Here is a 15,344-nt window from a genome sequence, read left to right as displayed (position 1 = left end):
GGTTCGAGCCTCGACAGCCAATCCGGTGCACACTCTTGAATTTTCTGCGTTTCAATAAATAAGGACATGGACTCTCTGAAATATATACGCGCTGGCCGAGCGTCGGTGTCGCAGTGGTACCCGGCCATGCGAGCTCGCCATATAGAGTGGAGGGCATACAACATAATAAGATCATACGGCACTCCGTCTCCATCTTTAATAGGCAGATACCTGATCCCTTGGGGGTCCACCGGTAACTCCTTTTTCAGCGTTCGCTTTAAAACGTCCCATAAGAAAACTGCCGCCCAGCAATGCAAGAAAACATGATCAATGGTCTCCGGCTTCTGACAGATCAAGCAGTGGGATCCCCACGGCACAAGACAGCCCCGTTCTTCGACAAAAGTCTTCACAGAGAGCGTTCCTGTGTGGAGCTTAAAAAAGAAGGTTTTAACCCCTGGTGGCACCTGCATTCGTTTCACCCGTTTAAGGACGTCTTGTCCTGGCCCTCCACTGTATATGGCTCTGTATAACGGCACAGGAAACACAATGTCGCACACATCTTTATACAGTGTTTTCCTTTTCACGTCACACAGATAATCGTTTGAAAAACGAACTGAAAGGAAACGCACACTGTCGGCCACTTCCTTAAAATAACCACGCAGTGTTCCGGTCATGCTTGCCGTACTGACAACATATGCAGGCAATGCGTCGCTCAACCTGAGCTGACATACGGTGCGCAAAAAAGGATCGCGCACATCGCGACAAAACAAAAAGCGGTTGACAAGCTGTCGAACAAAAAGATGCGCCAAGCCCAGCCCCCCTTCCTTCACGTGCCTGAACAGATTTGTTCGGCTACACCTTTCCCAGGTAGAGCCCCAGATAAAAACCGCGAACACTCTGTGCAGCTTTTGCACGTTTACCCTTGAACAGTACAACGTCTGCATGACATACCACAACTTCGTAATAAAAAACATGTTACACACCGTTGCCTTAGCGAAAACGGACAGGTTGATGCCTTTCCACCTTTCTGCTTTTTCTCTAGTTTCTTTTGTTTGGTTCATCCAGTATCCGTCGCTATTTTTGTAACTGTCCATGGGAACACCTAGATACTTGGTCGGGGTTTTCATCCAGTTCACATTTGCAAAATGGTCCGGGGCGGAAGACCACTCTCCGTGCCACAAACCGAGGGACTTCCCCCAGTTAACTCTACTGCCCGTCACACCACAAAAACTTTTCACTACGCTTATCGTTTCCGTTACACTTTGTTTGCTTGTACAACACACTGCGATGTCGTCTGCATATGCCAAGAGCTTGACTTCTGTGTCTGCCAAATTATAACCGCGTATTTGATCATTTTGAATTATGGCCAAACACAAAGTTTCTATGTAAATTCCAAACAAAAGAGGACTGAGGGGGCAGCCCTGACGCACAGAACGCATGACGTTAATGGGGGCCCCCAATGATTTATTCACAATTAAGCGTGTTGTGCAGTTCTGATACGCCAACGCCACTCCCTCAGCGATGATGGAACCAATATTAACGTGATCTAAAATGGCAAACAAAATACCATGCGAGACACAATCAAAGGCTTTCTCGAGGTCGAGCTGAAGCACTGCGACTCCGCCCAAGGTGACGTCGCAGCACTCGAGCACGCACCGCATCGTGTGAATATTCGAAAAAATCGACCTTCCTTTGATCCCACACGTTTGGTGATCTGCGACAATTTCCTTTATTACACTTTGAAGTCTGGCTGCCAAAACCTTCATGAAAATTTTATAATCTACATTGGTTAAAGATATCGGCCTGTAAGTTGTCACCAGCCTAAGTTTCTCCACTTGGTCACTCTTAGGGAGGAGTATGGTATGCGCTTTGCCAAAAGAAGGTGGCAACGCTTTGTTCTCATACGCATCATTAAACAGCCGTGCTAGCAACGGTGACAGTTCCTTCTTGAAAGCTTTATACAAACAAGCACCCAGGCCGTCAGGTCCAGGTGATTTGCCTTGATTCAAATCCTCAATTGCCTTTTCAACTTCGCTTTCTGTTATTTTCTCTTCTAATCGTTCTTTTGTGTCGTCGCTCAATCGCGGCATGCGACCGAGGAAGACCTTTTTGAACTCGTCTACATTGGCTTCTTGAAAGGCAAAGAGGGACTGGTAATACTCGAAAAACGCTTGGCCTATACTCTCACTGTCGTCGGCAGTTGTGCCATTCCATAGAATCTTATCGACGTGATTCCTTCGACCTTGCGCTTTTTCAAGTCCTAGCGCCCTTTTAGTGGGCGTCTCTCCAGCTACTAATGCATTTGTTCTTGCGCGCACAATCGCACCTTGATACCGTTCTTTGTCGTGCTGCTCGATTTTTTCTTTAATGGTTCGCACATCTTGTTTATACGCCCCTGGCTCTTCGCACTCAAGCGCTATCAGCTGCTTAAGTGTCTTTCGCAAGCTCTTTTCTTTCATTTCCTTCTCAAACTTTAAGCAGCTCGATCTTTCACAGGCTTTCATTTTTACGTTTTGTTTGAACCCTTCCCATTTCTCTGCTGTTGTTTGACTATTATCCTCGTAAACCTCCCTAACGGCCTCATGTACTGCCTCTACAAATGGTTGGTCTTTTAGTAGTAAGGCGTTCATTTTCCATAGGTCCCAATTAAAAGATTCTCTCTTCTTCTCCGTGCCTATGTTACATTTCACCAAGCAGTGATCTGAGAACGATACTGGTGCCACAGAATAACTATGGCACTTTGGAATCATGTCTTGCGATATGTACATGCGGTCTAACCTCGCGTGACTGATACCTTGAAATCGCGTGTACATTACTTCCCGCTCCCCCTCCAGACACTCGCAAACATCGTCCAGTTCATTTTCACTTATTAGTTTAGTCAACACACTGCTGCTTCTATCACGAATACCGGCATTATTCGCTCTATCCCGAGCACTCAAAACACAATTAAAATCCCCCAACAAAATCATGCACTTATCGCTGCAAATATACTGAAAAAGGTTCTCAAAAAATAAGGTGCGCTCTTCTACAGAATTCGGCGCATATATGCACATGACTCGAAATTCAATTTCACGATAAACAAAATCACAAAAAACAATCCTTCCAGACTGGCATGAAAATACACTTTGAACAACAAGATCAGGCAACTTCTTTACAAACAGAACACAACCGGCGGACGTCCCTACCGCGTGACTCACGACCGCATAATATCTAGTCGTGAAACGCCGCACCATGCTCCCGGTCTCCTCCTCTCCGTCAACCTTGGTCTCCTGGACGGCTAGTACGTCTATGTCTTGGTCAGTGACCAACCGTAGGACCTGACTTTGCCTACGACTAGCCGCCAAACCTCTCACGTTTAACGTGGCGATAGTAAGTGCCGGTAAGAGAGCCATCTTAACTAAGGAAAAAAAAGTAGGCCCGGAGCATGGTGCTTACCCTTCACGACTAGCCCTCGGCTAGCCGCCTCCGGGACCTTCCGGCTTGCTGGCGTTGGTCACCGCCCCCACTTTGACAACAGGCTTTTTTCCAGGCGGAATATTAGGTTTTGGTTTGAAACCCATCCGCCTCCCATGAGGCGCCTTCGGCGGTGGTCCCTCGTTGGTGCTGGTTGCACTACCGTCCCGGTCCTTCGTCGCGTCGTGGGGGCGCTTGGCTGGGGCACCGAGAGTGGCAGTCTGCTCACCGTCGTTGGTGTCCTCGTCCTGCAGCATTGCTGTCGTGTCGTCATCGGGTGCCTCGTCGTTAACGCCCCCCATAGCATGACCCACTGAAGACAGGACCTGTACCGTCTTGCTCGTTTTCTCGCCAGCCTCAGCCACCGTGCCTTCTGCGCCGACGGTCGATGTCCCACTGAATGTCGCTGTCGGAACCAGGTCTCCGGTTCCTTTGGCGGCGTCCTCCGTCTCGACCACATCCATAACGTGCTCTGCAGCAACGTCACTCGCTGCTGGTCCTGTCACGGCTGCATACGATTTGACGCAGTCAGCATCAACGTGGCCGAAACGCTTGCACCTTGAACAGCGGGGAACTTTACAATCTCGGCGGACGTGTCCCGTGCATTGGCAGCGCAGACACTGCATGGGCCTCCCGGGAACGACCACCAATGCTAGCTCTCCGCCGACGCGCACCTGATGAGGCAGGTCTTCCAGTTTTACGCCGCTGTTCAGCTTCAGGAGCACGGTCCGGGTAGTAGAGGTCTTGTCTCCCATGCCTTGGACACGCCACCGCTCTCGGCTCACCTCTTCCACCTTGCCGAATGCTGCGAACGCCGTCCGAATGTCCTCATCAGAAACGCCGTGCAGCAGCCAGTGAAGCCTAAGCTTCACTTGCTGGTCTTGTGGGTCAACAATGACACACCGTCGTCCCTTCACTTGCATTTCCTTCATGGCCAGCAGGCGTTTTGTGGCAGTCGCATCATTGAGAGTCACCGCCCAGACGTGGTTAATTTGATACGCCCCTATGCATACCACGTCAGGTAGCAGGCCCGTCGGCAATAGGGCGTCCCTGAAGTCTTCAACCTTGTATGGTCTCGCACGGACATCGCCGTGTAAAAACACGGTGTTGATCGTTAGTCGTCCTTTCGGCAGTTGCGGCAAAATAAACGGGTACTCCTTGTCTTCGTCGGTAAGCCTGTTTCCGCGGCCAAAAGTGGCCGCTGTCGCTGCTCCACTGGAGCCCATGATTCTGCTGACCGCTCAGCTCGGCTGCCGGAAGCAGAATGGCCATCCTGACACTGCATACGATCCTTGAGAAGAGCGCGCAATGAGCGGCGCGTAAGGCGCTGTATAAAAACACGCAACATAATGTGTCAGAAGTGGGATTCGAACCCACGGCCACATACGTGGACCAGAAGTCTCGTGTAACCCGCAACGCTGGGCAAGGTTTCCCTTGAGTCTGGCGCCTTAGACCACTCGGCCATCCTGACACTGTATATCACCCGCTAGACGCGTGCGCAGAGAGCGGCGCATTCAGCGCGGTATAAAAAAAACGCGAAATATTGTGTCAGAAGTGGGATTCGAACCCACGCCCACATACGTGGACCAGAAGTCGCGTGTAACCCGCATCGCTGGGTAAGGTTTCCCTGGAGTCTGGCGCCTTAGACCACTCGGCCATCCTGACTCTTCTTTTAGAGCGCAGCTCTTTGGCGTCCGTTCCTGGGTTTCGCGTCGTCGTCGTCGTCGTCGGCCTCGTAACCAGCTCCGCCCCCCTTTCATCCCCCCAGCGCTAGCAGCGACCGACTGATACCGCTGGATGCCGCTGACGCCGCTAGAGAGTGAAGATAACGTGACTGCATAGAACGCCGTCGCCGCCATGCAGAAAGAGGAGGAAAGGGTCCCCCCCCCCCTGGTTCTTAGCGCTGCGGAAGCGAGGGTATCATATTGTTTGTGTCGGCATCGGCGGCGTTGTCCCTGAAACCAACTCCGCAGCTGGGGTTGACTCACTATCGGCGTCAGCGGCATCATTCAGTCGCTGCTATCTCTTCCCTCCTCCCTTTATCGTGTTGTCCGCTTGCTGCACGCGCTTCTGCCCCCATCGTTTGCCACTGGGTGTACACCCCCCCCCCTCCCACCTCTTCCTGCGAGTCTCCGGTTGTCAAAGCGCCGGCTCGAACTTTGAAGTTGGCGAACTGTGCGCCGCAAAGTTGCCCAACGGCTTGCTGGTAGTAGCTGCCTACTTCGCCCCTACCGCACTCACGAAAGACGTCGTGCACTTCCTGCAACTCGCATTAACCGTCCATCGATCCACACCGATGTTAGTAGTGGGGGACTTTAATGTTGACATAAAGACAAACAGCAATTTCCTAACACTTATGCGGGAGAACATCCCGTTCCTCTCGCTCTTAACGCGTCCCACGGCTGTGACAACCTCGCGAGGCACTTGTATAGATCTCGTCTTTGAGAATCAAGCATTGGTGTACCAAGTCGAACATATATCAGTCTATTTCTCCGACCACAAAGCTTCCTTCATGACTGTCAAGAACTGTTAGTGGAGTCTTTGTTAAAGGAATACGTGTGAAAAATTAAAAAAAAATTCTGTGATAGCGCATACATGTGTTGCTCGATTTCTTTGCCTCAATCTATCGAAAAGGTGAAACAGCTTATTTGCTGCGCTCAAATTTCGCATTAGGAAGTAACGTAATCGTCGGTAATTTTTTTTCTTTAGTGCCGGTTTGCAATACATACAAATATGAACAAAAGACTGCGAGAAAAAATTTTAAAGGTTCCTGCCATTCCGAGGCTGACGCGAGGTATTTAAAAGCACTTCATAGATGCCAGCTCATCTAATACTGAAATCCAGTCATTGTCCTCGTTTCTGGCCTTGTACACTTCCCGCATGAGGACCATGCTCTCAATAAAGTTTTCCCTTGAAGACTGAATATTAATATGCTCATGACGTATCGCCATTCGTGTTTTCCATAGACTGTGTAGACACAATAACATCAACATATCATGAGGGACTCCATCGTCATTTGATGTAGGGAGAAAACGGATTCCGTACGGCGTCACCGGTAGCTCTTTTTAATGTTCGTTGCAAAATGTCCCACAAGAATACTGCGTCTGGGCAGTCCAGGAACATGTGCTCTATGGTTTCTGGTTTTCTGCATATTAAACAGTTTACTGACCATGCTACAAACAAGCCTTTTTGTTCGAGCCATGGCTTAACCGGTAACGTTTCGCTGTGAAGTTGAAAGAAAAAGGACTTGGCTGACCAGCCCACCGGCATCCGCTTTACCCTTGTTAACACATTTCCTTCATTTTCTATACAAAACTTCGTCCTATATATATAGGTGTATGCAGCAATGTGTCGACAACATCTTTGTAGAGTTTCTTTAGCTTAACACTGCTTAAATACTCTAAAGAAAAACGCGTGCACAAGAATTGGTACGCCTATACAACTTCACGCAGGAAGCCCTTGATAGTTGTTCTCGCTGGTCGTGTTGACACAATATAATTTGGTAAAGCGTCACTCAGACGCTCCTGAAACACGGTTAATAAAAATACATTTTGTTGATCGCGCAAGAACATAAAACGTGAAACCACTTGCTTCAAAAACAAGTGAGCTAGGCCCAGGCCGCCTCGTTTAACCGATGTGAACAAATTGGTGCGGCTGGTACGTTCCCACACAGATCCCCAGATAAATACGGCAAATTCCCGGTGCAGTTTTTGTATGCTCGTTCTTGATGCGCATATGGCCTGCAGCACGAACCAAATCTTGGCGACGAGAAAGAGGTTGCATACGGTTGCTCTCGCGAACATGGAAAGGTCCCTCCCACCAAATTTTTTTCTCTTTTCCTTCACTTCTGTGCATTGCTCTTTCCAGTAATCTTTCGTGTCCCGAAAATGCTGTAGCGGTACACCGAGGTACCTCATAGGGGTAGTCGTCCACTGTGCACTTTCCATTTCACTGGGAAAATGTTCCCAACCCCCATGCAATATGCCTACTGATTTTCCCCAATTAATGACACTTACTGACATTTTACAAAACCTTTTGGCCACATCAACCGCTTTATTAACGCTTTCTTTATCCCGGCAGAACACTGCTACGTCATCTGCGTATGCTATTATCTTTATTTCACTCGTGCCTACCCGATAACCTACGATTTCACTACACAAAAGTACCTTTAAACAAAATGGCTCTAAATATAATGCAAAAAGCAAAGGTGACAAACAGCAACCTTGTCTCAAAGAAGATTGGATTTGTATATTTTCTGATAATGTATTATTAATTATAATCTTAGAAACTATTTGATCATAACACATTTTAACACCTTCTAGTAACATACATCCAACGTTCACATGTTCATGTATAAGAAAAAGGATTTTATGCGCCACCCTATCGAATGCCTTTTCAAGGTCCAACTGTAATATTGCCACCTTCTCTGAAAAGGCATCACAGCACTCAAGGACCGTGCGTACCACATGAATGTTTGTCATAATGGACCGTCCTTTTATTCCACATGTTTGGTGTGGTCCAACTAACTTCTGTATGACCGACTGTAGTCGCCTCCCGAGAACTTTCGTGTATATCTTGTAGTCTGTATTTGTAAGGCTAATGGGACGATATGCCCGCACCGAGAGGAGAGTTTGAGGGTCTTGACTCTTTGGTATTAATACCACATGGCTCTCACGAAACGAATGTGGTAGAGCTTGTTTCTCATATGCCTCATTAATTAACTGATGCAAAATTATTGCCATTTCCTTTTTAAAAGCCTTAAAAAATGCGGCGCCTAATCCGTCGGGCCCTGGCGCTTTACCTACATCTAACTCTTTTATTGCTTGTTCTATATCTGCGATAGTAATTGGCTGCTCATGGTTCAGCCTTGCGTCGTCATCCAACTTTGGAAGCAGCGTTAAAAATTCACTATCGAAACCTTTCGAGTGCTCGCGTTTACTGCCTAACAACTCGCTGTAATATTCATAAAAGGCCCGCTGAATGTGTTGGTTTTCATGTACAATTGCGTTTCCATATGTGATGGCCCTTATCTCCTTTCGTGAAGCGTAGCCTTTTTCGTCCGACAGAGCTCTTTTGGTCAGTACTTCGACGCACCATAATCTTTCTGCGCGCGCACGTATAACCGCACCTCGATATTTCTCTTGATCGCCGCTTTCTAACTGAGCTTTTACTTCTTTTATTCCCTTCGCAAAGCTACCTGGGCAAGCACCTTCCATTGTTAAGTAGAAGTCAAGTTGACACTGCAACTCTTTTTCTTTTCTTTGTTCCTCCCGTCGTAAGGTGCATGGTCTTTCCATTGCCATTAACTTCGTTTCCTGTTTGAAACATTCCCATGCTTCTGCAATACTTTGATGGTCCTTTTCTAATAGGTTCTGAATATGATCTTTTATTTTCTGAACAAAAACATCATCATCTAGTAGTTTATAGAGTTTAATTTCCACAACGCCCAATTAAATTTTGGTTTTCTAGGGCCCAACGCAAACATAACTAAACAGTGGTCACTATCAGTGGCGTAGCCAGAAATTTCGTTCGTGGGGGGCTCACTTTGCAGCTCGGCCTCCTCCTAATAGAATTAGTCGAACAATATATATATATATATATATATATATATATATATATATATATATATATATATATATATATATATATATATATATATATATATATATATCTGTCATTCAACAACCATGTTTACATTTTCGTACATATGCAACGACCAGAGGAAAATCTAAATGACGCTTTCCTTTGTTAGAATGCATTGCGCAGGAGCAGCTGTCACCGGTTGTGTATTGCGAGTAATTGCTCCGAAATTACAGCCGCAACAGAGAGCACATATAAAAAGCAGGAGTTCTGCAAAATATACGAGGGGGAGTCAAATGAAAGTGAGTCAATGCGAATATATGACAAACGGGGTACTTTATTTAAAAGTAGTCAGCATGAATATTTAGACACTTGTCCTACTAACGAGTCGAGCAATTCCCGTCTCATAAGACTCCTTGGGTTGCTGCCTCAAAAATCTGTAAATAATTACACGTCATTTTCTGACACGAATCTGGTTCCCTTGAGCAGTTTTTTCAAATTTTACCAAGTGTGGAAGACGCAAGGCAACAGGTCTGGGCTGCATGAGGGATGTTGCAGCATTTCCCACTTTAACTTTGCCAGTTTCGTATTAACCACATCAGCGACGTGGGAACGGGCAACGTCGGGAAGGAAGATGTTCCCAATGCTCAATTTTCCACGTCGTTTGTTCTTGATTGCGACACGCAGCCGATCCGACCTTTCACAATATCTGAAATGATTTAGAGTCTCTCCGGGTTTAGAAAATTCGATCAATAATGGCCCTTAACGATCTAAAAAGAAGTCAACACTATTCCGGCAGAAATGACGGCCTTTGTTTTCCTTGGGAGTGGTGAATTCAAACGTTTCCACTGTAAGCTTTGCCATAGTGTTTCAGGCTAGTAGTAGCGGCACCATGAGTCATTCCCGGTCACAATTGCAGACAAAGAGTCATCGACCTCATCTAGGGTTCTTTGACGTGCACTTAAATCTAAGTACACGGGTGTTTTCGCCTCCATCAAAATGCAGCCGCTGTGAGCGGGATTCGATCCCGCGACCCCGTGCTCAGCAGCCCAACACCATAGCCACTGAGCGACCACGGCCTTTTCAATTGTGTTGAGGGTGATTTCACGGTGGCTTTGGCCCGGGCATGGATCGTCTTTGTGACTTTCATGTCCTTCTTTGAACAGTTTGCTACAACGCTTCAAAGTGGCCAATGAAGCGCAATCTTCCACGCATACGGCAGCCATACGGCGAATAATTTCTTTTTGGGAAACATCTTCATTTGTCAAAAACATCACGACACAGAGCTGTTCAACTTTTGGAGGGTCCATTATGTCACGCAATCATGTTCAACCCAGTGTATGAGAGCATTAAAGAACATTTAACCTCACCTCTGCATGTCACTTGTAAATGAGATGCGTATGTGCTACGCACATGCCTCGAAAATAATGAACCAAACCATTATTGCGCGGCACGGGTTGTCTCACTTTCATTTGACTCGCCTTCGTACATTAGAAATGCGAAGACACAATGGAATATACAAATGTGAAGATACAGCTTGATACAGGGCAAAAAATTGTCACTGGAAACAAAGTTTACTTCGCATATACACAAAACCTCGCAACAAGATGTTTAAATATACGTATAAGTTTCCAATAAATGTACGTACCTAAGAAAAAGCCACTACATATAATGCATCAAACAAGGCAAATAAACAGGTTGCGCAACCACAGGTACACAGATCACAGCACTACCCCCCCCCCCCCCGCTCCCTCCACTCCCAAAATGTATCGCGTGCGACGGAAGGCGCCGCGCTTCCTCCCCGCTTTTCTCCCTTGCGCACACAAGACTGAGCCACCATCGTCGGCTCAACCCCTCCCCCTTCCCCCCACGCTTTCACTCGCACATAGAGCATGCGGTCACGATGTTATCGAACTTGGCCTTTATTTATACGGAACATGAGGGCAACGGCAGGAATGTGCCTGAAGTCTTTGGCGTCCAATGTTTACAACAGCATTAAACCCACAAAGTTCTGGAATTGAAAATCTAAAGCACGACTTTGGAAATGTCAATGCACCTTTCGCATCAAAATGTTATGAGAACTTTATACCCGCAAAGTTTCAGAATTGAAATCCAAGCGCTCCGTAGATACTGCGGCCTCCGCGAGATGCCGAGACGAGCCCGCTCGCCATCACAACGCTCTTGAAATTTTCTGCTCGGTGGGGCTCTTTGCGTTACGATATGCGAGTCCCGATGCCTGGGCGTTTCCGCGAAATCTAGCCCGATTTCTCAATGTTTGCGCTAAAATGTTTTTTCGAGCGTGAATTAAGGACATTCTAGACAAAATCGAGCATTATTTCAGGCGCCGGGCGGTGTTTTCGTCGGCGGCGCATGAGAGCAGGAAAAAATTTCGGGGGGGGGGGGGCTGAAGCCCCATAAGCCCCCCCCCCCCTGGCTACGCCCCTGGTCACTATATGACACAGATTTTACCTCATAGTTGCTACACATTGGAATCAGATCAGCAGACATATACACTCGGTCTAATCGTGCGTGGCTGACTCCTTGAAAATGCGTGAACCTTGTATTCGTACCATTTCCCATGACGTGGCCCACATCTACCAGATTCACTTCGCCAACAATTTCGGCTAAAAATTGCGCGCTTGCGTCGTGCACCGGCGGGCTTAGCATTCTGTCCTCAGCGTATCACACAGTTGAAATCCCCCATCAATAAAATGTTGGTTTGACAATTCAATTGGCTTTTAAGGCATTGAAAGAAACCCTTGCGTTCACATTCCTTGTTAGGTGCGTACACATATCGCTCGCCGCTTCACTGCTCCAATAACAAAGTCGCACACTATTTGTCGTCCATTAACATCACAAACCATGCTTTCAATAACTACGTCCAGAGAACTGCGAACAAAAAGAGCGCACCCACCAGACCTCCCGACACAATGTGACAAACACACATAATACCGTGGACGAAAAGTCGCTACCATACGTTCCGTTCCTTCTTCACTTTCGATTTTAGTTTCTTGCACTGCGATAATGTCAAGATCGGTTTCCATGAACAGCCCGCTTAGCTGGTACTGTTTACGTTTAGAACCAAGGCCCCTTACATTTATACTTCCAACACGTAACGCGACATTGGTGGAAATCATTTTTTTATGAAGAAGGAAAAGACCGGTCATGGCCTACAATCACTGCACATAACTCGCTGCACACTCACGTTTACCGGCATAGCGCAGCGCAAACCATCCTCTGGACTGTCGTTGTTGGATGCCATATCTATGAATTTCCATCGCGCAACTTGCGTCTTGTTGCAGTCGCCCGCTACCCCACCGTTCCCCGGCACACCCCCCTCCCCCCACCCCACAAAAAAAACCAACAGGAAAACGGAAAGCGTCTGTAGGCACATTCTCATGCTATGTCAGCGTTGACGCCGACGGTTTCCTATCGGGCGGCACATTCGGCGCCGGCTTCAAAGTCGGTCGCCGGACGTTGGTCGTCTTCAAAGGCGGCTCGCTTTGAACCGCTTTGATTTTTCCTGGTTCGCCGTCATTGCTCTCCTCAAGGGACCTCTTCGACGCCGTACCACTTGGGCCACTGGTGTCCATAGGGGTTGCCTTCTCCGCTTCTGTCTTCTTTTTGTCTTTGCTGCTGTCCTTTGTGGCGACCTTAGTCACTGCGTCCTTGGCAGACTTTTCCGCGTCCGCCTCTGTTCTTTGCACTTTATCGTCCTTTCCATGCTTGACAGTGCTGCTGGCCCCGTCAGGCGTAGCGAGGACATTTGCCTTTGAGCCTTGCGTAACGTCGGACCCACCAGCCGCTTCCTCGGCATCAGCGGCATCCATGACGTGCTCTTGTGATACCTCGTCAGACTTTGCGGGGCCTGCGATGTTCGCATACGTCCGCACACACTGGCTGTCGTCGTGGCCAAAGCGCCGGCAAATAGCGCAGCGCGGTACGCGACAATCCCTCCTGGTATGTCCCGTGCGGTTGCACCTCAAGCATAGGGGAGCCCTTCCAGGGGCTACGAGAAGTGCCAACATACCGGCTACTCGAAACTGATGTGGCAGATCCTCGATGGTCAAGCCCGCCTTCAGCTTCAAGGTTACGGTGCGCGTTGTCGAACCTTTGTCCGTGATGCCTTGCACACGCCAGCGTTGTCTGGTCACGTCACCGGCTTTTCCATATGCTGCGAGTGCCGCGCGGACGTCTTCGTCTGGGACATGGTGAAGGAGCCAGAAAACCTTCACGCGTATCTCCTGGTTAGCCGGGTCCAACACAAGGCACCTTCTTTCTTTTACCTGAGCTTCGCCGCACGCCAACATTTTTTTTGTAGATTCCGAGTTCCTGAACGTCACCGCCCAAACGTGGTTCATCTGGAACGCACCCAAGGTGACAACCTTGGGCAGTAGTCCCAGACGAGCCAGCATGTCCCGGAAATCTTCGGCGCGAAAAGGTCTTGCCGTCACGTCCCCGTGAATGAATACAGTATTCAAAACGCAGGGCCCTGTAGGCAGTTGCGGCAAAACAACTTGGTATTCTTTGTCTTCATCGCCAATAAACCTGTTTCCGCGGCTCGGCTGAGGCGCAAACACCGCCCCACCGGAGCAAGTCATTCTGCGTCCGCACCGAACGGTAGCCGGAAGTAGAATCCGGCCATCCTGACACTGCATATCGCCCTTCAGACGCGCTCGCAGTGAACGGCGTGTAGAGCGCGGTATAAAAAAAAAAGAAACGCAAAATAATGTGTCAGAAGTGGGATTCGAACCCACGCCCACATACGTGGACCAGAATTCCCGTGTAACCCGCATCGCTAGGCAAGGTTTCCCTTGAGTCTGGCGCCTTAGACCACTCGGCCATCCTGACTTTTTTTTTTCTTTATTTCCGAAGTTCACATGAGGAACAATAAGTCACAAACGATAAAGCACTTCAGCTACGCTTGAGCTGAGGCGAGCAAAGTTAAAATTTCTTCAAACTCACTAAATCATCAAGGAGTGTTACCCACTGAGGTTGGTCATGCTGTGCCCGGATGCATTCCCGAAGGTAAGCAGCGCTTTCAATAAAGTTTTCACGTGCACTGCGCGTATTAACATCTGCATGCCTTACTTGCATTCGTGTTTTCCACAAGCTGTGGAGGCCAAGAAGCATGAACAAATCATATGGTACATCTTCGTGATCAACCGGTAAAAACCTGATACCATAAGGGTCTAGTGGTAACTCTTTCTTTATAGTTCTCTGTAGGACGTCCCAGTGGAATATCGCGTCCCAGCAGTCCAGAAAAACATGTTCGACTGTCTCTGGCCTCTTACATAAAAGACAGTTCGTTGTCCAAGGGACAGATTCCTTTTTCTTGAAGCCACGTTTTGACAGGTAATGTATTAGAGTGTAACTTGAAAAAGAATGTTTTCACGCCTCGCCTAACTGGCATCTTCTTCACTCGCTTTAAGATATTCTGCCCTGGGCCTCCACGATAAGGCGCCCGGTACAATGGCACAGGCAGCATGATATCCACAAGATCTTTGTACAGCTTTTTCTTGGGAACACTGTACAAATAGTCTGGGGAAAAACGCACTTCTAACAACTTACAAGAGAGCACAACCTCGCGCAAAAATCCGGTTACAGCACCACACATGTTCTCACCAGAGGACACTATGTTTCTTGGGAGTAGCCTCTGCAATCGGACCTGTATAACCGTTCTTAAGAAGGTGTCATTTTGATCACGAAAGAAAATAAAGCGTGATACCACTTGACGCAAAAACAAATGAACCAGTCCAAGGCCTCCACTCTTCACTGAAAGAAACAGGTTTGTTCTCCTCGTTTTTTCCCAGGTCGAAGTCCAAAGAAAGACGGCAAATATACGATGCAATTTTTGAATAGAGGTCCGCGAAGCACACAGCACATTCATGAGGTACCATATTTTTGAAATTAGAAAAACATTGCAGACAAAGGCACGTGAGAAAATTGACAGATTCCTTCCCTGCCATGCTCTCGCTTTCTCTCTCGCCCTTGACGTCTCTTCGTTCCAAAGTGGGCTGGGATCGCGATAACATTCTAGGGGCACACCAAGGGATCGCGTTGGCATGGGAGACCACTGCAGCCGTGAGAAAAATTGCGGTGTAATATCCCATTCCCCGTGCCAAAATCCAGAACTTTTTTCCCAGTTTACTTGACATCCAGTCTGGTTACAAAACCTTTCCAGAGTGTTTGTAACTTCATAAATGCTTTCTCTGTTCGTGCAAAATACCGCTATGTCGTCCGCATACGCAAGAAGTTTCACCTCAGCAGATTGCAGCTTGAAACCCGTGACATAGTCACTGTTGATAATGGCCAGACATAAAGGCTCTAGA

The 15,344-nt window shown here is 47.9% G+C and overlaps 3 non-coding genes across 3 annotated transcripts; all 3 read right to left on the bottom strand.

Moving 5' to 3' along the window:
• Positions 1 to 4,784: 4,784 nt before the first annotated feature.
• On the bottom strand, positions 4,785 to 4,903 carry TRNAL-CAA (transfer RNA leucine (anticodon CAA)). Its single transcript has 2 exons — positions 4,866 to 4,903; positions 4,785 to 4,830 (listed from the first exon to the last, which is right to left on the bottom strand). It is a non-coding gene; the product is annotated as a tRNA-Leu (tRNA).
• A 75-nt stretch (positions 4,904 to 4,978) lies between these two features.
• Positions 4,979 to 5,097, bottom strand: TRNAW-CCA (transfer RNA tryptophan (anticodon CCA)). The gene is made up of 2 exons: positions 5,060 to 5,097; positions 4,979 to 5,024 (listed from the first exon to the last, which is right to left on the bottom strand). It is a non-coding gene; the product is annotated as a tRNA-Trp (tRNA).
• Positions 5,098 to 13,744: 8,647 nt separating this feature from the next.
• Positions 13,745 to 13,863, bottom strand: TRNAL-CAA (transfer RNA leucine (anticodon CAA)). Its single transcript has 2 exons — positions 13,826 to 13,863; positions 13,745 to 13,790 (listed from the first exon to the last, which is right to left on the bottom strand). It is a non-coding gene; the product is annotated as a tRNA-Leu (tRNA).
• Between the last annotated feature and the right edge of the window lie 1,481 nt (positions 13,864 to 15,344).

The sequence above is a fragment of the Dermacentor albipictus genome, chromosome 3 (assembly GCF_038994185.2).
Source record: "Dermacentor albipictus isolate Rhodes 1998 colony chromosome 3, USDA_Dalb.pri_finalv2, whole genome shotgun sequence".
NCBI classification, from domain to species: Eukaryota; Metazoa; Arthropoda; class Arachnida; order Ixodida; family Ixodidae; genus Dermacentor; species Dermacentor albipictus.
Note: the sequence above shows the minus strand (reverse complement) of the source record. Positions and strands in the feature narration are given on the sequence as shown.